The 22,738-nt window shown below is 45.1% G+C and overlaps 1 pseudogene; it reads left to right on the top strand.

Moving 5' to 3' along the window:
- LOC103608265 overlaps positions 1–22,455 on the top strand; it is a 29,907-nt pseudogene extending 7,452 nt beyond the window's left edge.
- Positions 22,456–22,738: the final 283 nt, after the last annotated feature.

Below are 22,738 nucleotides of genomic sequence, written 5' to 3' on the forward strand. Positions count from 1 at the left end.
TTTTTTTTTTTTTTTTTTTTTTTTTTTTTGTGTCCGGCAACGGATCGCAACCCTCAGTGTTGCCCCCGTACCGGACCAGGGACCGGCAACGGGATTGCAACCCTCGGTGTTGCTCCCTCGGGCGGGAGCGCCGCTGCGCTTCCCAAGCGGTGCACTTATCCAGTGCGCCACCGGGCCGGCCCCAAAAGTTTCAAATTTTAATGCAGTTCAGTTTATCAATCTCTTCCTTAATGGTTTGTGCTATTTGTGTCCTGTTTAAGAAATTTTCACATCTGCCAACAGTCATGAAAGTATTTTCCTAGGCTATTCCCTAGAAGCTTTTTTGTTTTAACTTTTACACTTTAGATTTACCATCCATTTGGAATTATTTTTGTATATGGTTCCGGGCAGACAATAGCATCATCTTTTATATGGATATGTAATTGTATTGGCACTCTCTATTGAAAGTCTCCTTAATTCTCTGTAGTGACATATTTGTCATAAATCAAGTGGCCTGATACGGGTGTGTCTGCTTCTGGATTCTCTATTTCATTCTATAAACCTGTCTACCCTTGCTCCAATACCACACTGTTTTAATTACTGCTAAATGATCTTCCAAACCTGGCTGTATCATTTCACATTCTAACCAACAATGATGTGGGTTCCTGTTGCTCCACAACCTCACCAGCATTTGGTTTTGTCAGTGTTTTTGATCTTAGCCATTCAAACAGATGAGTAGTGATATCTCATAGTTGTTTTAATTTGCAATACCCCTATTAAATATGATGTTGAGCAATTTTAAATATGCTTATTTGTCAGCAGTATATAACCAAACCCAAGGTCATATAGATTTTCTTCTATGTTATCTTCTAGAAGTTTTATAGTTTTGCATCTGACATTTGAGTCTGTGGACTATTTTGAGTCAATTATTACGAAAGATGTAAAGCCTGCGTCTAGGTTCATTGTTTGCATGTGTGTGTCCAGTTGCTTCAATACTATCTATTGAAAAGAGTATCTTTTCTCCACTGAATTGCCTTGCTCCTTTGTCAACGATTAGTTAATTATATTTCTCTGGGTCTTTTTCTGTCCCATTTTTTCTTTATTCTCTATTTTGTTTCATTGATCTATTTGTCTGTCCTTTCATCAATACCACACTGTCTTGATTACTGCAGCTTTATAGTAAGTCATAAGTCAGGTAGTGTCAGTTATCTGACTTTGTTCTTCTTCAGTATTGTATTGGCTATTTTGAGTCTTTTGCCTTTTCATATAGCTTTAGAAGCAGGTTGTAGATGTTCACAAAATAACTTGCTGGGATTTGATTGGGATTGCATCAAATCAATAGATCAAATTGGGGAGACCTGATATCTTAATATTAAGTCACACTATCCCTGAAGATGGAATATCTTTTCATTTATTTACATCTTCAGTTTCTTTTATCACAATTTGTAGTTTGTCTCATATAGGTCCTGTACCTATTTTGTTAGATTTATATCTAAGTATTTCTCCCTTTTTTGGTGCTAACATAAATGGTATGGTGTTTTTAATTTCAAATTCCAATTATCCATTACTGGTACATAGGAAAGCAATTTACTTTTGTGTATTAAACTTATATCCTGCAACCTTGCTGTACTTGCTTATTAGGTCCAGGAAGTGTTTATTTTTTGTTTTCTGATTCTTGGGATTTTCTTTAGATAATTATGTCATCTGGCAACAATAACAGTTTCATTTGTTTTTTCTCAATCTATATATTTTTAATTTTTTTTCTTATCTTCTTGCCTTGGCTAGGACATTCAGTTGAAGACTGAGTAGGAGAGGTGAGAGAGGACATCTTGTCTTATTCTTGGTCTTAGGGGGAAGAATCTAGATATTCACAATTCAGTATGATGTCAGCTATAGGTATCTTATAGATGTTCCTTATCAAGTTGATTGTGTGTGTGTACGTGTGCGTGTGTGTGTGTTTAATCATGAAAGGGTGTTGGATTTGGTCAGATGCTTTTTCTGTATCAATTGAGATGATTCTATGGTTTTCTTCCTTTGTTCTATTAATGCAGTGTGTTATATTGATTGATCTTCTTGTTAAATCACCCCTGCATTCTTGGGATAAATCTCTCTCTGTTGTGGTATATAATCCTACTCATATGCTGTTGGATTTGGTGTGCTAGTATGTCATTGAGGATTTTTGCATCAATATTCATAAGAAATATTGGTCTGTAAATTTCTCTTTTTGGTGATGTCATTATCTAGTTTCAGTATTGGGGTAATACTGGCCTCATAGAATGAATTAAGAAGTGCTCCCTTCTATTTTTTGGAATTATTCAAGAAGGATGGATGTTAATTTAACATGGTATATCTTACTTCATCCTGTACTTTTAATCTATCTGTGTCTAAGTATTTAACAGGAATTTCTTGTAGAAAACACATATTTCAATCCTATTTTTCAATCTGTCTTTTAATTAATGTATTTAGACCATTCACATTTAAAGTGATTATTGATAGACTTATTAATATCTACTATGCTTGTAACTGTTTTCTATTCATTGCATTTATTCTTCTGTCCTTTTCTTTATCTTCCCCATTTTCTGCCTTCTTGTTCTAATTGAATATTTTATATATTTCCATTTTCTCCTATCTCTTGCTTATTATTTATGCTTCTTTTAAAAAATTTTAGCAGTTGCCCTGGACTTTGCAATATACATTTACAACCAATCTAATTCCACTTTCTGGAGTAGTGCAGTTAGCTTATAGCAGAGTATACCCAATTCCTCCCTCTCATCCCTTATCACATTGCTGTCATTCATTGTACTTATCCACAAGCTATTAATTATCCAATACATTTTTGCTGTTTTATTTTGAGCAATTACCAATTATATCAATTAGAAGTCAGAAAATAAAAGATTTGATTTTACCTTCATTTATTTCTTCTCTAATGCTGTTCATTTCTTTATATAGAACTTAGGGTGTCTGATTGGTGTCATTTTCCTTTTCTCTGAAGAAGTTCTTTCAATATTCCCTGCAACACAGGTTTTGTGGACCCAGATTGTCTGAGTTTTTTTTTTTTTTTTGTCTGAGAAATTCTATTTTCTCCTTCAATTTTGAAGTGTAATTTTGCTGAATATCGAATTCTGGGTGGGTGGGATTTTATTTTAATACTTGAAATATCTCATTGCACCCTCTTCTTACTTGCAATGGTTTCTGAAGAGAAGACGGTGTAATCCTGACTCTTGTTCTTCTATAGTGTTTTTTTCTCTAGCTTTTAAGATTTTCTATTTGTCGTTGATTTTCTAAAATATTTATTTATTTTTTTTTCCTTTTTGTCTTTTTTCGTGACTGGTAACGGGATCGCAACCCTCGGTGTCGCGCCCGCACCGCGCTCAACCAGTGAGCGGACTGGTCTCTATATGGGATCCATACCTTCGGCGGGAGCGCTGCCGCACTCCCAAGTGCCATACTCTACTGAGTGCGCCACCGGGCCGGCCCTATAAAATATGAATAGAATATACCTAGTTGTAGATTGATTTTTTGGCATTCATCTGGTTTAATGTTCTCTGAGCTTTCTGGATCTGTAGTTTGATGCATGTCATTAGTTTTGGGAAATGCTCAGCCATTATTACATCAAATATTTCTTCTCCTTTCTCTTGTTCTTCCCTTTCTGGTATTATAATTACATGTATGTTACATCTTTTATAACTGTCATACAGTTCTTAGAAGTTCTGTTCCATTTTTTACTTACCATTTTTTCTCTTTGCATTTTCAGCTGGGGAGTTTCTATTAACATTTCTTCAGACTCACAGATTGTTTCCTCAGCAGTGTCCAGTCTAATCATGAATCCATCAGATGCAGCCTTCATTTCCATTAGAGTGTTTTTGACATCTAACACTTCCTTTTGACTTTCTTAGAGTTTCCATCTCTATGTTTAGATCTCCCATCTGTTCTAACATGTTGTCCATTTTTTTCTGTTGTAGCCCTTAGCATATTAATTACAGTTATTTTAAATTCTTTATCTGATAATTCTAAAATTCAATTATCTAATGGATCTATGAAAATTGTGGATTTTCAGTCTGTCCAGCTTTTTTCTTGTTGTGAAGATGAGAGTGACAACTTCCCAGCACTGTAAGTCTCCTGTCCTGGACTTTTAATACTTTAGACCAGGTACTTTTAAAATATCTGGTTTCTTTCACTCAAAGTTAGTCACTAATTTGTTTAGTAAGTTTGCAACTGTGTGTATGAGAGAAGTTGGCCTATAATTTTCCTTTCTTGTGATGTCCTGCTTTGGTTTTGGAATTAAGGTCATGAAGATTTCAAATTAGTTGGGAGTAGTTCCTTGTTTTCTATTCCGTGGCAGAATTTTAGTACTCTGTGTAAAGTTTCCATAAAATGTTTGGAATATTTACATGGTAAATAATCTGTGTCCAGTGTTTTCATTGGTAGAAATTTTTAAATTACAGATTCAATTTATTTAATAGACATAGAACTTTTTAGATTTTTTTCTTTCTTCTTGTGTTCATTTTGATAAGGCTTCTTCCAGATATTTGTCCATTTTATCTAAATTTTCAAATTAACGAGCATAAAGTTATTTATAATATTCTCTTACTATGTCTTAGTATCTGTAACATATGTCACATGAACCCTTTTTCATACTTGCCATTGGTTATCCTTCATTAATCTCATCTGACAATTATAGTTTTATTAGTCTTTGCAAAACACCAAATTTATTCTACTCAGTTCTCTCTATTGTGTGTTTGTTTTCTGTTCCATTAGTTTTGCTCTTATCTATATTATTTTGTTCCTTCTACTTCCTTTGCATTCATTTCCTTTTTATTCTAAATGTAGTTTGATCCCGGTACTTCTGATCCCAGTGTTGGAGATTGCTTATTGTGGAAAAAAATAAACAGATTACAAAACTAGATAAAACACAAGGCCTCCTAAAAATGAAGCTCTTTGATACTAAAATCCTGGTAAAGGCAGTGAAGAGCTTCTCTGAGCCCAGATCTAACTTCTAAGATAACTACACCCCATCCTCTGATCAACAGACACATTCTGCTTCTTGTATCCTTAAGATGGTCATGGTTATATTTCTCTGGCATCTGGGTGCTGGTTTACCTTCTCCCTGTAAAAAAGTGTTTTTCTCGTCCAGACCTTCGAGAGACCTTTTCCTCCATTTATTTTGAGTTTTTCATCTGGGAACACCTCCTTCATAATTGATTTTCAAATTAATTATTTAATCATGCATCTGGAAATTTCAGAGACTGTCATTATCAATATACAAATTCTATGTTGATAGTTCCTTATTAATTCTTGGATTTTTGAAACTCTCTACCTAGGATCTCAGTCACATACCAGATGTCTAATACACAAGTCCAGGCTTCCACAAAAGTATTCGTCACACGGTTCACGTGGCACAAGATTGTGGTTGTAGGGTCAGTCATTGCAGTATGGGTGAGTATTCCTCTTTCCACTCATCTCGCTCCTCCCATAGAGCTTGAACCAGTTACCTGCGTCTGGGAGAAGGAGGCTGAGAAAAAAACCTCCATTTCCTCTCTCTCTTTTCCAGCTTCTAATCCAGGAGCAGTAGAGTCTTGGTGGGACAAGTTCATACAAAGAGAATGAGCAAATTATAACAAGTAAGGGTGGCTTTAAGGGAGTCCAAAACAGTTTGAGAAGAAGATAGAAATCTACGCTTTCCAAGCCTTCTCTTTCTCCAAGTTTTTATATTTCTGCTTCAGCTCAACTGGCTCCTTTCCACTTCTCACAAATGAGAAAGGCACTGTAACCTCCATACCTTGTCTCCAGGGACACCCCTTTCCTCCTCTCTACCTTGGTGCACATGTAGACGTTTCCTTTTCCCCTTGGTTCTGCTGAGAAAAAAAGTTGTAGTACTTCGAAAAGGAGTTTTACCAGGAATGAATAAGGAAACAAAGCAAAAGATAACTCAAAGACATAAACCTAAGTATTTACAAAGGACAAATCACTTGTGCTAAACCAGATAACACTGGGCTTCAAATTGAGTTGCCTCCACAGCATCTTTTTTTGGATGTTAAGTTAAACGTTTCAGTGTATAACCTGAGATGAGTTAATGTTGCTGTGACTCATTCTGGTGTAACTGAGAATCTTTAATTTCTTTATTTCTTATTTTTTTAAATATATTTTTAAATTGTGGCAAAATACATGTAACATAAAATTTGTCATCTTAACCATTTTTAAGTGTACAGTTCAGTGACATTAAGTACATCCATAATGTGCAACCGTCACCACCGTCCATCTCCATAGCTCTTCTCATCTTGTGCAACTGAGACTCTTTAGTTGCTAAATAACTCTTCATTCCCTTCACCACTCAGCCTCTGGCAACCACCTTTCTACTTTCTGTCTCTTATTACTTTGACTACTATAACTACCTCTATAAGTGGAATCATGCAATATTTGTCCTTTTGTGTCTGGCTTATTTCACTTAGCATAGTGTCGTCCGGGTTTGTCCATGTTGTAGAATGTGCCAGAACTGCCTTCCTTTGTAAGGCTAAATAATATTCTATCATATGTATATACCACATTTTGGTTGTCCATCAATGGACACTTGGGTTGCTTCCATGTTTTAGCTATTGCGAATAATGCTGCTATGATCACAGGTGTGTAAATATCTCTTTTGAGACACTGTTTTCAATTTTGAGGCATATATACCCAGAAATAGAATTACTCTATCATATAGTAGTTCTACTTTTAATATTTTGAGGAACCGCCCTAGTTTTTCACAGCTGCTGTGCCATTTTACATTCTCACCAACAGTGCACATGTGTTCCAATTTCTTCACATCCTCAGCAACGTTTGCTATTTTCTGATGATGAAGTGGTATTTCTTGCAATTTTGATTTGCATTTCTCTAATGATTAGTGATGTTCAGTATCTTTTTCTATGCTTACTGGCCAGTTCTGTATCTTCCTTGAAGTGTATTCAAGTCCTTTGCCTATTTTTGAATCCAGTTGTTCACTTTTTCTTGTTGAGTTTCAGAAGTTCTCTATATATTCTGGATCTCAATCCCTTATCAGAGAAATTATTTACAAACACTATCTCCCATTCTGTGGGTTGCCTTTTTACTCTGTTAATAGCCTCTCTTGATACACAAACTTTAAAATTTTTCATGAAGTCCAATGTGTCTATTTTTTATTTTGTTTCCTGTGCCTTTGGTGTCATATCCAAGAAGTCAGTGCCAAATCCAATGTTGTGAAGAGTTTGCCTTATTTTCTCCTAAGAGTTGTATTGGAATGAATGACATGCCCCCTCTCCTTTCCATCTTCGTACATTCTGCTCTCTCTTTCATAATTTCTCCACCAGTCCCATCTGTACTTTTCCTTCATGACTCAGCTCAAGCATCTCATATCTTTTCCGCTGCTGCCGGCTCCCCCGTCCCAATATGGGCAGGGGCCGCTTACCTACCCCAGCACTTATTACAGTTCTCGGTGACTTGGACTAACTAAGGTGCAGGGGCTGTCCTTTATCATTTTAACACCGGCACCTATAATAAAGTGCTCATCCTTTATTGAGGGAGAGATTGAATGGAGGCATTTTTTATCGATTTCAAAGTAGAGGGAAATTTACACATCCCTAAAATATCTTGCTCACAAACTATGCCAACAACTCATGGGAGATGAAACAGAGAAGATAATTAAGACATCCAGGAACTGAATTAAGTGCCTCTGGGACAGGTTGAGTGGCCAGGGTTTAGGTCTCCCTTCCTGCTGTGCCTACCAAGTCTTTCTTCCTGCTTATGTTGATTTCATCCAGGAGATACATACAGAGAGAGCCACCTGGGCACCCTCTTTGCCCTGGCCCTGGTGGGAGTATCTGATGGCCAGGACCGCATATATGTTACCTGATGTCCGTGCTGTGAGGAAAGGTTGAACAGGGGGTCAAGATCCTTGACATTAAGGTGCAGTCAGAGAAAAGTTACATACAGGGAGACCCTGATGGGCTGATGGATCCATAACCATATGGATATGTTTCTCATGCGGCAAGCCAACTTTGGCTTGTGCTTTCCTGAGACTTGGATTTTGGTTGGGGGCTAGCTCACTCGTTTCCCACCTTTCCCTTTTACCTGTGCATTTATGTGGCTTTTCCCTTCAGGGTTTGTCCGTCTTCTCTGGCATCTCTCTCCTTTCTGCTATTGTGCAACTCCCTGGGATCCCCGTGTGTCCGATTCCGTTGTCTGCTCCCTGAGGAAGGGCTCTTTCTTCTATATGTAAAGAAACTCCTTGTTCTAAATCTAGGGTGGAGAAGGTGGAGACAGGGCTGGGGAAAGACAAAATAGGAGAGGAAGGGGGATTTACTCCAGGTTTTGGAGTCTTGAGGGAGAAGGACTTATCAGGAGTGGGGACAGCCAGGGACTCGGGGGTTGAGCTGAGCCTAGACTCCCCTCTGGTGGCAGTAGGAGTGTGTGCAGGTCATAGGGTAAAAGCCGATGAGGACCAGGAGACAGAGATGCTGTTTATTCTTTGTGGGATTTAGCAAAACCCACAGACATATGGCTTTAAACATGCGATGATATGTGCAGATGTGTGGGCTGGTGGCTCAGGCACCAGGCTTTGGGTCAGAGGGGGCATGAGGCAGGCAGGACGCCTGCCTGAGACTCACCAGGCAGAGGATGATTCAGGTTGACAAATTCAAATCTCCTCCCCAGAAGAAGAATGCAGGAACACAAAGCACTGACAAGTTGCTCTTTCTCTACCCACAGGTCTTGTACTTCAGGGTTTCCTGACCTGACAATCCTATCCCCTCAGTCTTCTCTTGCATCTTTCTCCTTTCTGCTATTGTGCAACTCCCTGGGATCCCCGTGTGTCCGATTCCGTTATCTGCTCCCTGAGGAAGGGCTCCTTCTTCAAATGTAAAGAAACTCCTTGTTCTAAGTCTAGGGTGGAGATGGTGGAGACAGGGCTGGGGAAAGAGGAAATAGGAGGAAGGGGGATTTACTCCAGGTTTTGGAGTCTGGAGGGAGAAGGACTTATCAGGAGTGGGGACAGCCAGGGACTCGGGGGTTGAGCTGAGCCTAGACTCCCCTCTGGTGGCAGTAGGAGTGTGTGCAGGTCATACGGTAAAAGCTAATGAGGACCAGGAGACAGAGATGCTCTTTATTCTCTGTGGGATTTAGCAAAACCCACAGACATATGGCTTTAAATATGCGATGATATGTGCAGATGTGTGGGCTGGTGGCTCAGGCACCAGGCTTTGGTCAGAGGGGGCATGAGGCAGGCAGGACGCCTGCCTGAGACTCACCAGGCAGAGGAGGATTCAGGTTGACAAATTCAAATGTCCTCCCCAGAAGAAGAATGCAGGAACAGAAAGCACTGACATGTTGCTCTTTCTCTACCCAAAGGTCTTGCACTTCAGGGTTTCCTGACCTGACAATCCCATCCCTCAGCCTCCAGGGCCCCGCCCTGCACACAAGCCCTCTGGCTCACTCCCCAGGGGCTTCCCAACCTGACCCATCTTCTCTACTGGCTCTAGCCCTGGGAAATGAGGGGAACATTCTTGCCTCCACCAGTCCCCAGACTTCCACATTGTTAGGTTCGGCGAGACAGAGAAAAGAGAGACACCCAAGCCAGGAGCCATTTCAGCCAAAAGGTTTATTCCACTAACGTGGAGGGGAAACTGAACCAGATCAGTTCTCCCAAACCAAGGAAAGCAGGAGGTTTATAAGACTTAGGGAGGGTTCTGACAGAGTAGTGGGGAATTTTGAAATCACTGGTGTGCAAGGTGACACAGCCCTTGTGGTCTGATAACATCTGGTTGGTTAAGGCATAGTCTCTTGATTAGCCACTATCTCAGTACGAAGCATTCCAGCCTGAAGCCTGCTAAACACAGCCCACAAGACATTCCTTGGATGATAACAGTAATGTTTACCCCTTCCCAGGAGAGGGATATTACCCCTTCTGAGGAGAGGGAACTCAGTTCCCAGAGCAGAAAACAGAAACGGGAGGGGGAGAAGGAGGAAAGTTGCTTAACCTCCATGTGCTGCTGTTAAACTAGCTGTGAGGCCTAATACACCTGCCACCTGGGGGATCCTGCCCAGGGCAGCTATACCTTAGGAAGCTACCTGGAGGCTGTCCTTGTGGCCAAGGGACCACCGAGGGAGGCCCAAGACCCATGATGGGGATCTGTTTTGGGCACAGCTCTTGGGTCCAGACTTGAAGGCAGGGGTCCCTAGGGATGTGCAGGATCTGGAGAACGGCACATACCTGTTGTCCTTCCCCCTGCTCTGGGCTGGGGAGGCCCAGGTGCAAGTGCGGCTGATCCACTCCAGCGGGGCAGTTGGGGTTCTGCGGAGAATCTGGAGAGAGAAAAGGGNGCATCTCTCTCCTTTCTGCTATTGTGCAACTCCCTGGGATCCCCGTGTGTCCGATTCCGTTGTCTGCTCCCTGAGGAAGGGCTCTTTCTTCTATATGTAAAGAAACTCTTTGTTGTAAGTCTAGGGTGGAGATGGTGGAGACGGGGCTGGGGAAAGATGAAATAGGAGGAAGGGGGATTTACTCCAGGTTTTGGAGTCTTGAGGGAGAAGGACTTATCAGGAGTGGGGACAGCCAGGGACTTGGGGGTTGAGCTGAGCCTAGACTCCCCTCTGGTGGCAGTAGGAGTGTGTGCAGGTCATAGGGTAAAAGCTAATGAGGACCAGGAGACAGAGATGCTCTTTATTCTCTGTGGGATTTAGCAAAACCCACACACTTATGGCTTTAAACATGCGATAATATGTGCAGATGTGCCACTCACCAGGCAGTGGAGGATTCAGTTTGAGAAATTAAAATCTCCCCAGAAGAAGAATGCAGGAACACAAAGCACTGACAGGTTGCTCTTTCTCTACCCAAAGGTCTTGTACTTCAGGGTTTCCTGAAGTGACAATCCCATCCCTCAGCCTCCACGGCCCAGCCCTGCACACAAGCCCTCTGGCTCACTCCCCAAGGAGCTTGCCAAACTGAACTATCTTCTGTACAGGCCTCTGGCCCCAGGAGACGAGGGGAACATTCTTGCCTCCAGCAGTCCCCAGACCTCCACCTACCACCTGGGGGATCCTGCCAGGGCAGCTATACCTTAGGAGGCTGTCCTTGTGGCCAGGGACCACCGGGGCAGGCCCAAGACCCATGGTGGGGATCTGTTTTAGGCACAGCTCTTGGGTCCAGACTTAAAGGCAGGGGTCCCTAGGGATGTGCAGGATCTGGAGAACGGGACATACCTGTTGTCCTTCCTCCTGCTCTGGGCTGGGGAGGCCCAGGTGCAAGTGCGGCTGATCCACTCCTGCGAGGCAGTTGAGGTTCTGCAGAGAATCTGGAAAGACTATTGGGCCACAGTGGATTTCATAGGTTATTTCCGGGGACCCACAGGATATGAAGAAAATGTGACTTGCAATGTGAACCCCCTGTTGACAGGGGGGGAAGAATGCCCCTGTCACTACAAGGATGATGATTCGGGTGAGCTCTGGGTCTGTGCTCGGCCCCCTACCCTGCCCTGTGACCCACTGCTAGGACATTCAGCTGGACATTACTGGCATGTGACTACACCCCATAAAGAGGCCCTGATGGCATGGTAAGAAACCCAGCATCGTCTGGGGTGCCTCAATCCTGGTCCCCATGATTATTCTGCCTGAACTGCTTCCCTTGTCATTCATCTCACTTCTATTAAACACGTTTGCTGGGCCGAGCCCGTGGCGCACTCAGGAGAGTGTGGTGCTGGGACCGCAGCAGCGCTCCAGCCGTGGGTTTGGATCCTATATAGGGATGACCGGTGCGCTTACAGAGCTCACTGGCAGAGCGCAGTGCGGCCGGTCTCAAAAAAGGACAAAACAAACAAACAAACAAAAACAAAAAACACGTTTGCTGAGCACCCGCTATATGCCAGGTCTCACACCAAGTGCTGACGACTACTGATGGAAAACAATTGGCACCCCTGCTCTCTACAAGTTGTCAGTGAAGAGGCACATGACTTTAAAATATGTAGTGTGATGAGAGCTTAAGCATAGTATGTCCTGAGTGGTTTGAGGACACAGAGAAGGGAACACTACAGCCTGGAAACTCAGGAGGTGCGAGGTTGGCCATGGAGGTGGCTGCTGCCCTGAGGCCCTGCAGAAGGGAGCTCTAATGAGCGTGAAAGTTAGCAGCGGCCGCTGTGAGCGGGGAAGCCCAGAAGCGCAGAAGTGAGCTGAGCTGGAGACGCCCGTGGTGCCTTCCCGCACCAGACGCCCCCCTCTGGAGCTTTTCCGTGTCTGGGGAGTTCCCGATAGCATTCACTCCCCAGCCGGAGAATTTAACGCTAGCAAATCCCGATCTTTCCAGACCAATTTGTATTGCTCCCTTTGGTCAGAATGAGAGAATCACGTGTTGCTTTTGCATTGGTCAATTGGAAATAAATCTATGACTGGAAGCAGGAGTCGCCTCAGGATGTCACGTGGAAGTAAAGCCCAGCCTCTCTGGAGTGAAACCGCCTGGGTTAGAATCCCTGCTCCACCGGTTACTATTTGCCAATTACGATTGATGTCATCTCTGATTACTCAAGTTACTTAACCTCTCTGCACCTCATTTGTAAAAGGGGATAATAATCGTACCTACCTCATAGACTTGTGGTGAGGACAATTAAGTTAATGTTTGTGAAGGGCTTAGAACAGGCACAGGGCTCTGTTAGCTTTTATGATCCTGCCTCGGGCGTCTGTTGCTGTCGAGCCCCTCCCTACGCCGTGCCAGATGCTGTAACAGTCTGCTGATAGGACACGGACGCTAAAGTTAATCGCATGGGTGGTGAACGTGTAGTGGACAGGATTTGAGATCCCCAGGTCAGGTGTTTCCTTTACATCAACTTTAATCCAATTCTCAGGACTTCTGAAGCTAGACAGGTAAGGAGGGTTCCCCTCACCTAGGCTCCTGCAAAGGAGCCCACCTTGACCATCAGGAGTCCTTCCTTAGTCCTCTGTCCACACTGGTCTCCCCAAAGTGCTCATTGTTCAAACCTGTGTGATCTTGAGCCCTGCTGGGTGGACGGATGCCTCCACCTAAGTCCAGGGTCCCTGGGATCATCCTGTACCTGCCCCCTGAATTCTGTCACCTCTGTGGGGCACTGGTGACTTGATATTCTCAGAGCACACCACACTCATGGATCTCTCCAAGTTTCAAGAATCTTCTCTAAATCCTAGCCACCCCCCCACTCCCAGCCAGAAAGCAAATTCCCCACTCCTCCTAGGACACACCCTCTTCAATTAGTCCCTTCTGACATTCGGCAAATGCACAGTGAGCACCTGCTGTGTGTGTCCCTGCTCTATAGAGCATTGAAGAAACAGATGAAGAACCTGCTCTTGCACAGTACATGTGACAGGAGGAAGGGACAGTAAACAATGCACATAACAATAAGTAAATTATGTAGGATGTTAGAAGGAAATATGTGACATGGGAAATTTTAAAATATAGAGGAGGGAAGATTAGGAGTGAGTGTGGTGGGGGGAAGTCGCAATGTTAAATAGGGAATCGGGATAGATCTTATTAAGAAGACAACATTTGAGGAATGAGATGAGAGCAAGGAGGTGAGAGAGTTGGCCAAGGAGATACTTGGGGGAGGAGCATTCCGGGTGGAGAGGATGCAGGAGCGGGCCTGGTGCATCTGAGGAGCAGCAGAGAAGACAAATGGTTAGGATGCAGTGAAGGACGGGGAAGGCGGTAGATGAAAAGACCAGGAAGGTTAAGAGAAGGGCACAGTGTGACCAGCAAGGGCTCTGTATGGCGGTTTTTGCTCTAAGTGACAGGGGAGTCGAGTGCACAATTAGGTCCACAAATCTGGAACTGGGCTGAGAAGTCTAGGCTGAGACGAAACCAGGAGGCTGAGAGAGCGTAAGGAGAAAAGAGGAGCAAGGACTGAAGCGCACACTCCAACCCAGAGAGGCTGAGGAGAAGGAGAGGAGTCGGGAAAGGAGCAACCAGGAGACTGAGGCGTCCGGAAACCAGGGCAAGAGCGTGTCTCAGGGAGGACGGAGCGTCCAGCTGGGCCAAAGGCTGACACTTGGGGTAGAGAACTGACGTCAGATTCCACCATTTTGGGGAGAATGGAAGCGGGAATCTGCTAGGTGGGGCTTGTGAGACCAGGAGGAGAGTTAATTCTTCTTATAAAGGCTCCAAAAATATCTTGTACTTATTGTGTTTTTTTTTTCCTTTTTGTCTTTTTTACTGACCAGTAACGGGATTGCAACCCTCGGTGTCGCGCCCGTACCGGGGACCGGCAACGGGATCGCAACCCTCGGTGTTGGGATCGCAACCCTCAGTGGTGCGCCCGCACCACGCTCAGCCAGTGAGCAGGAACTGGTCTCCACATGGGATCCAAACCCTCGGCGGGAGCGCCGCCGCGCTCCCAAGCGGTGCACCCTCCAGTGCGCCATCGGGCTGGCCCCTTATTGTGTTTTTTATTTTCTGTGTTTTACTTTATTTGGCGGCTGGCCAGTACGGGAATCCGAACCCTTGACTTGGTGTTATCAGCACTGTGTTCTAACTGGCCAGCCTGTTTCTTTCTTTCTTTTTTTTTTTTTTATTGAATCATAATTGATTATACATATTCTGGGGATTCAATTGACATACATTGATCCAATCAATATGACTAGCATATATATTGTTACAAATTGTACTTATTCTTTATGCCCCTTGTTCAATCTCTCCCTATCCCCCCTCCTCCCCCCCAACACTGATAACCCTAGATTTCTTTTCTCCTTCTGAAAGAGTAATGGTTACTCTTTTGATTTGTTGCCTAGATGATCTGTCCAATGCTGAGAGGTGTGATCAGGTCCCTCAATATTATCATAGAGCAGATGCTGCTTCTGTCACTCTGGAATGGGCTTTGTGGAGAGAGACATCCTCTTCTTTTCTTTGGTCTCTGCTGGTGACTCTCCTTGTGTCAGTGCACTCCAGTGGCTGGTGGACCATCTGTGTGGTGGTTGTGTCATCTAGCCACTTTCGTGGCAGTCGTGGTTACTGTGGTGGATGTGGTGGGCGATCCACATGGAGGTGATGTTTTTGACATGCTCCTTGGCACTGGTGGTGTGCCTGGTTGTAGGGGTGGTCTGGTCCCCAGCTTGATGCCCTGGGCCCCCAGGCAGGGCACCGAGGCACTTGGCCAGCCGGTTTTCTGAATTTTGTGATGCTTTATTATCCTAGAGCCTTGTGGATCCAGGGAAGGACTGCCGCTCTCGGGGTCAGCTATCCACTAGAGATAGCAAACAACGTGCCTGTGAGAAGGCCTTTGATATGCAAACCAATCAATCCTGAGACCATACCGCCTGCTTTTGTCAGGTTCCGGCAGCCCCATATACCATTCCCAGCCCTAAATCACCCTGTGGCCAGATGCCAGACAACTGAAGACCATCTCTATAGCCCAGAGCCCACCCAAATTATTCAAATTAGCCATCTTAAACCTGCTTAGTGACTTACCCTGCCTTGCCCATTCCTTCCCATGAAAACCACAATAGAGCCTTCAGCCCATGCTTTTCCCTCACTGTGTCCACCTCCTGACTGACCCCCGTGCTTCCCTGGGTGGCCTGCATGACATGCTGTGCCCCTTCACCTTGGGAACATAAAAAACAAACTATTTTTCCAATAGGAATCATCTCCTGATCTGTTGGCCTCACCATACCAAAATAAAACCAAAATCCTGTGTACGTTTTAAAACAAATCTGCTTTCTGCACAGATGAAATCCCTGAGACAAGGAAATTCAAAGAACCTGGATCCCTGAACTTGTTTCCAACCTGTTTCCTCCTTCTAAGCCCTCACTACCTCCCAGGAGTCTGATGCTAGCACAAAAGCCCATGACTTTGAAAACCTCTTTCCTCCAAGAACCACCCCCCCACCCCACCCCTGCCTTTGCCTTAGCTCAGGATTCCTCCCCTCGCACACTTCCATTAAGCATTCCCCTTCTTGCCAATTGGTTTTGTAAGACCTGTGCACTGTGCACAAATCTCACACATCAGAATGGCTCACTTCACAAAGACCATGAGACAGAGACCGATGCAATCAAGCCAGAGGAGTTTATTCCAGCATGGTGGGGTCACTCAGTCTCCTGGACAAAACGACCCCGAGCTCTTAACACAAGCACTTTTTATACAGTTTTTTTGACAGACTTTAGCAACAGGATGAGTTGTATACTGCTTATGGGTTATCTGAGGCAACCTTTAGATTTATTGGTGGGCTTTAGCGGCTGGCACCCCAATAAGGAACAGTGTATTTCCCAATCATTTATCTTCCTTGTGGTCTGGCCAGGTGGCCTATAGATAAGGAACTGGTCAGTTCCTGGAACTAGGTGGTGATTACTGTCTTCCTGTGTTTTAGCATGCCTGGGCCTGCCTTGACTATGCTTGGCTTCTACATTAACCCCTTAGAAGCTGCCTTACTTAAAATGACATTAGTTATGTTTTCCCATTTTTAGCAAGCATTTGTACAGAAGCAAATTGTGCATGTTAAAGTTATACTTTTCTTCTACAATCCGCCCTCTTTCTTGTGCATATTTCCATCATGAAATACTTGTCTCTTGTTTTAGTTCCTGATATTCTTGTCTCAACATTATAATTTGGACAGTACTAACACGTTCTCTAACAAAACCTACTAAGCGATTTAAAATGCAGGGACCAAAGGTCAGAAGCAATACTAAAATAACTAATGGTCCTAGCAGGTTAGACACGAGGGTCGTGAGCCATGGGGAGTTGAACCATGACTCAAACCATCCCTGATTTTGTTCCCTTTCTTTTTTTCTTTTGGCCAAGCCTTCCCTAATTTCGGCCAGGGAGTCTTTAATTACCCCTGAATGATCCATGTAAAAACAACATTCTTCTCTTAGTGCAGTGCAGAGCCCCCCTGCTGAAGGAACAAGAGGTCTAGCCCCCTTCTATTTTGCAGGGCCATCTCAGAAAGAGAGGTGAGGGACTCTTGTAATTTAGTAATTGAATTTTCTATTTCTTTAATATCAGCATCTATGGCTGCCTGTAAACTTTGGTAATTCTGATGTTGAATAACTAGAGCTGAAGCCCCGGTAGCTGCTCCAGCTGCTCCCAATCCTAAGCCTAACAGGACAGAGAGCGTGATACTTAGGGGCTCCCTTTTGGTTCGGTAGTTCCCATTATTTTTATCCCAATATGATAATAGTTCTTCATAGGGATGATAAACGAGCCAAGGCAACAACCGAACCAAGACACAGAAATCTTGGGGCCCTTCTAGGACCTGTAAGCTAACACAGGGCATGACCCCAGTAGCGCAGGCCCACTATCCTTCTGGAGGGGGCAACAGATATGTGTCACTAGACCACTGGGTCACATTAAGAGTCTGGTTGCACAGCTGGCTGTGTGAGGAAGGTATTTTTCCCACACATGTTCCTTGCCCCATAACAGCTGACAGAGTGAGTTTGACCTGTCATTGCTGCCAATGACAGTTGGAGACATCAGTTGTAGTGTTAATTCCATTTCTGAAGGCTATTCCTTCATAGTATGGGGGAGCAACATTATAACAAAGCCAGCAGGAGCGGGTAGCATTGGGGTTGGTACTATTTAAGACCTTGAAGACTTCTGAAATTAAGCAGAATAATCCAGTTTGTTTTTGAGGCCTAGGCTCAGGGGGCTGAGTTATTTCCTTTGGTGCTGCTGCCTCTGTCCCCGCAGTGGGGACTGAGGACTCTGGTTGGGTACCCGGGGGTGCTGGGGTAGTCTTTGGTTTGACCCCTGGAACTAGGTATTTATTTGGGCCTATGGCAGTATACTGGGTTTCTATTTTGAGTTTGATGTTAAACAACAGCCCATCATCATATTCTGTTTTATAAAACCGTAGTCCCCATGTAAATCCCTTTTCCCATCCAATGGCTTTTTTCCCCCCTGAATCCGTGAAGGACATTCAGAGGAGGTGGCACCATCCTTTGCAGACAGGGACAGTCTTTTGGTGGGTATAATTAGCAGTTACCTTTATATAATCCCAGGATGAGGATGGACCCCAATATGTGTCTCCCGTGGTCTCACACCCCTAGCTCTTGCAGAAGTAATCTGCTTTTGCTCCACACCGGGAGCTGAGTTTCCTGTCACGGTGGAACCCAGGGCATACATAAAAAGTGAGAGCACTTAGCCAACTCCTTCTAGAAGGGGTTGCACAACCTACTCCTCCTGATATCCCAGGGTGGCCTAGTGGGCTGGGGGCGACAGGGGGTTCATGGCTATTAAAGTATTCTTCTAAATCCCAGTTGCCTGGGGCTCCTAAAGCTAGTTTACACACATCTGGAAATAAGTCAGGCCACCACCCTCCTGTAGTTACCTTGCATTGACTCCAGATTGTATCTCACACCCCATTTACAACATACCAAGTGAAATATTGGGGGATATGTGGGCTGCTAACTCTTGCACCCTGGAAGAGAATTGTTAAGCATAAGAGGAGCGAGAGAGTTTTCATCTTACAACATTTAGGGTGTCCGAGCAATTTTCAGTCTTAAGGGGTGCTCCTTGGAACTCTGGACTCTCCAGGTGGCGTCTCCCGGTCCTTGGTCCTCTGGCGGCGCAGGTTTTACGTGTGAGGCGTGGATCCAAGCAGAGATCCCATCTACCTTCACAGCCATTGGGGTTGTTAAAAGCACTAGGTAAGGTCCTTTCCAGTGGGGTTCCAGGGTCTGGGAGCGATGTCGTCTCACATAGACTGTGTCACCAACCTGGAACTGGTGAGAAACTTCGGGGGTCCCAGGCTTATAGGTGGCCGCCAGCTGCATCCAGACTTCCTTCTGCACCGCTTGCAGTCCTTTTAACCTGGCATGTAAGTCACTGTTACTGTGGCAAGTGGGTTCAAAGGCATCCCCCAGTAAAGTCAAGGGGGCAGGGGTACCATAGGGAATTTCAAAGGGGGTCAGGTTGAACCAGGAGGGGGTGTCCCTAGCTCTAAACAGGGCCAAGGGAAGGAGCACCACCCAGTCCACGCCAGTCTCCATGGTTAATTTAGTCAGGGTCTCTTTTAGAGTTCTGTTTATCCTTTCTACCTGCCCTGAACTCTGGCGTCTGTAGATATAATGTAATTTCCAATCGACCCCTAGGTGTCTGGCTACTGCCTGGCTTACCTTGGCTACGAAAGCGGGTCCATTGTTGGACCCGATTACCTTGGGCACCCCGAAGCGTGGGAAGATTTCTTCCAGGATTTTCTTGACCACGACAGTGGCTGTTTCTTGTTTCGTTGGGAATGCTTCTACCCATCCAGAGAAGGTGTCTATAAAAACTAGGAGATACTTGTAACCATATCTGCCTGGCTTGATCTCTGTAAAATCTACTTCCCAATACATCCCTGGTCTGTCTCCCCTGAGTCTCTTGCCAGGTCCCGCTGTATTTTTGCAGACATTTACTTTTTGACAAGGTACACAGCTTTTAACTGTCGGTTCTGCTAATTGTTTTAGCCCTATGATATGATATTTTGTCCTCAGGGCAATCTGGGCCAATTTGTTTACTCCCAGAGGAGTCCATTGGTGCATTTGTTTGATCATGATGCGTGCTTGTTCTTGTGGCAAGATAGGCTTGCCTGACGCTGCATGCCAGCGCCCTTTTTCCTGATCAAAGTGGTTATTAGAGTCCTTTGAGATCACTGCTATGTCCTCAGCAGAGTATTTAAACTTGGGCTTTTTTAGCTTAGGGACATCAACTAACAGAATAGATGTGGACCCATTGGCTGCCGCCCTTGCTTCAGAATCGGCCAAGTTGTTTCCCCTGGCGATGGGGGAATCCCCTTTCTGTTGACCCGGGCAGTGTATAATACTCACTTTTAGCGGTCAGTGAAGGGCCTCCAGCAGGGGTATGATCTCTGCTTTGTTTTTGATTTCTTTTCCTCCCGAGGTCAGCAGACCCCACTGTTGATAGTTAGCACCATGCACATGGGCAGTGACAAAGGCACACCTGCTGTCCGTATAGATGTTGATTCTTTTGCCCTCTCCTAGTTCAAGGGCTTTCGTGAGGGCAATGAGTTCTGCCTTCTGGGCGGACGTTCCTGCAGGTAAGGCCTGTGCCCATATCAGGTTCTGGCCATCTACTATAGCGGCTCCTGCCTTTTGTACTCCTTCCTCCAGGAAACTGCTGCCGTCAGTAAACCAGGTGGCTTCAGCGTCCGCCAGAGGTTGATCTGACAAGTCTTTCTGCCACCCATGTGCCTCTGCCAGCACTTGTTGGCAGTCATGAATAGGAGGGTCAAGGTCAGGGTCTGGTAGCAATGTGGCTGGATTCAAGCTCGCCAGTGGAGCAAAAGTAACCCGGTCTGAATTCAGTAACAGAGTCTGATAGTGCCTTTGCCAGCGGTCCCTTCCTGTTGCATGGTACTGTCTTACTGGGCTCCCTAGTTTCCCTGAATACAGTGGCCAGAATTTTGTGGAAATTTCTTTCTTGGTGCTTTTCCCTCTTTATTTCTTTAGCCTCCTGCTCTTTCTGCTTTCTCTCTTCCTTTTCTTCTTCTGACTCTCTATTATGATAAACCTTCTCAGCCACCTGCACTAATTCCCTCAATGACTTATCTTGTAACCCTTCAAGCTTCTGCAATTTCTTCCTGATATCTCTACTAGACTGGTCAATAAAAGCAACTGTCACTGTAGCTTTGTGCTCTTCACCACTAGGATCATACAAGGTAAACTGACGGAATACCTCCATGAGCCTCTCCAGAAATGCTGACGGAGACTCATTGGGCCCCTGGATTACCTCTTTTACCTTAGTCAAATAGGTGGAGCATCTTGTGACAATTGGGAGACACTGGATGTTTTTCTTGTTTGTTTGTTTGTTTTTAAAAGATGACTGGTAAGAGGATCTTAACCCTTGACTTGGTGTTATCAGCACCACGTTCTCCCAAGTGAGCCACGGGCCAGCCCTACACTAGATGTTTTAAAGCAGAGTTTTCAGTTTGTTAGACTGATGGGACTGAAAAAAGAGAGGCCAAAGCCCAGTCATAACACAGCTGTACAGTCCACATGTGAGGCAAGGAGAGGCTGAACTGGTAAAGAATCTGTCAGCGGTAAAGGAAGGATGCTGGAGGGCTAGACAGTACTTGCTGAGTGATTGGTTCTAGAATGAATGGAGATGATGGAATAACTCTGGATAACCACAAAGTGAACTGCAAATGGAGGTCACTGGGGTACCTGGATTGGGAGTCAGGGGGCAGGAGTAGGAGAAGACGGTGTATTTATTTCATAGCCCTTCACACTGGGTTAAAGAGGTGGGAGGGGACTTCTAGGGAAACCAGCAGATGAGGCATTTGAAGAGATGGGATTGGAGTTGAAATGAGATATCAGTGCTTCAGACAGAGTTTTGGTATTTACTTCTTTGGGGATAAAAGTTCAAAGAGGCCAGACTGTTATGCAAGCTGAGTCTTATCTGAGTCCTCACCTTTCACTAGGGTTTAGGACAAATTCCACAATGCAACCAAACATGAATGAAGGAGTATGCCTTACTGCGGATAAAGGGTAACATGAGAGCCAAGGATGAGCAAGAAAAGAGAACATGAGCACCCCCCCTCCCCCACCTGTCTTCCATCACCCCACAGAGAGGTGTGTAGGGTCCACACAGGGGGTCTGTGTTCTCATGAATGGAACCCCCTCAACCCCCGTCACTCTACCTTCTTACCCACAAGCATGAAAGTTGCCTTATCAGGCCTCTTAGCATGAAATAGTCTGGAAGTGGGCTGCTGTTTGTTTACATGAGTTTTCTGAAAACACCAGCTGCCCCACCTGGAGACCTGGAGCCAGTGTCATGTTGTCTACCCTCCTGCTCAAGTGTCTGGGGACTGAGAGTAAGCCTTCACATTTGGGAACTAAGAGGTGACTGGTAATATCACACATTAGGGAGAGCAAAAGCAGGTGGTCGTAGGATACTTGTGTGCTAAGAGAAAAGAGATCCTAGATCCTTTGTATTTTTATATGAAAAGTACAGCTCTATGTTAACCCCTGACCACCCCCACGCTCCCCACAGCTCTGAAGCCAGTGGATCTACATGTCACATATCAGACAGGGCCCCTGATGGTGGTGGAGACCTCTCGGGGCATAGTGCTGCACTGGCGAGCCCACGGCTGGCCCCTGCACTCCCTCCATACACCAGTGGCCTCCCTGTGATCTGTGGCCTGTCAGCTGGGGGGCCTGGCCGGGGGTTCCCATACCGTGGTGCTGCTGGGCCTGGGAGCTCACTTCACCACCTTCCTGCTGTCCATCTTTGTGTGACGACTGACAGGGATCTTGGCGGCCGTGGCCGCCCTGCTGTCCCGGGAACCAAGCACTCTTCTGGTCATCAAACTGGCCAACACTGGCTACAAGTCTGTGTATGGGAGTGGATGGTTCATCCTCCAGCTGAACCGGCTCCTGAGAGCTGCCTTCATTTACCTCCGTGTGGCCTTTGTGGATGCCTGGGAAATGACCTCCAGCCTGGTCCTGCCAGACAACATCCACCCAGGGCCATTCATCGTTGGCAATGAAGTGGCCTTACTCCTCACCTTCATCTGCCCCACCTGAGTGCTCCTGAGGGTCCTGGGATGGGTGATGGGGAAACTAGTGTGACCATCAAGCCAGGAATCCTTCCCCCCTCAGCTGTCCATATCTTTCCTCTTACCTCCAGCAAATGTACAGTTCATAAAATTGATCAGCAAGAATTGGGACTTGGGCGATGACAGGAGAAGAAAAGGGAGGGAAACATAGAAGTGGCCCAGTTCATCTCCAGAGTTTTAGTTCCCACAGGTAAAAGCAGTGCTGAGGGATGAGGGAGGGGACAGAGACAGCAACATCCATGGTCAGTACG

This window comes from Galeopterus variegatus, unplaced genomic scaffold (assembly GCF_000696425.1).
Source record: "Galeopterus variegatus unplaced genomic scaffold, G_variegatus-3.0.2 Scaffold8231, whole genome shotgun sequence".
NCBI classification, from domain to species: domain Eukaryota; kingdom Metazoa; phylum Chordata; class Mammalia; order Dermoptera; family Cynocephalidae; genus Galeopterus; species Galeopterus variegatus.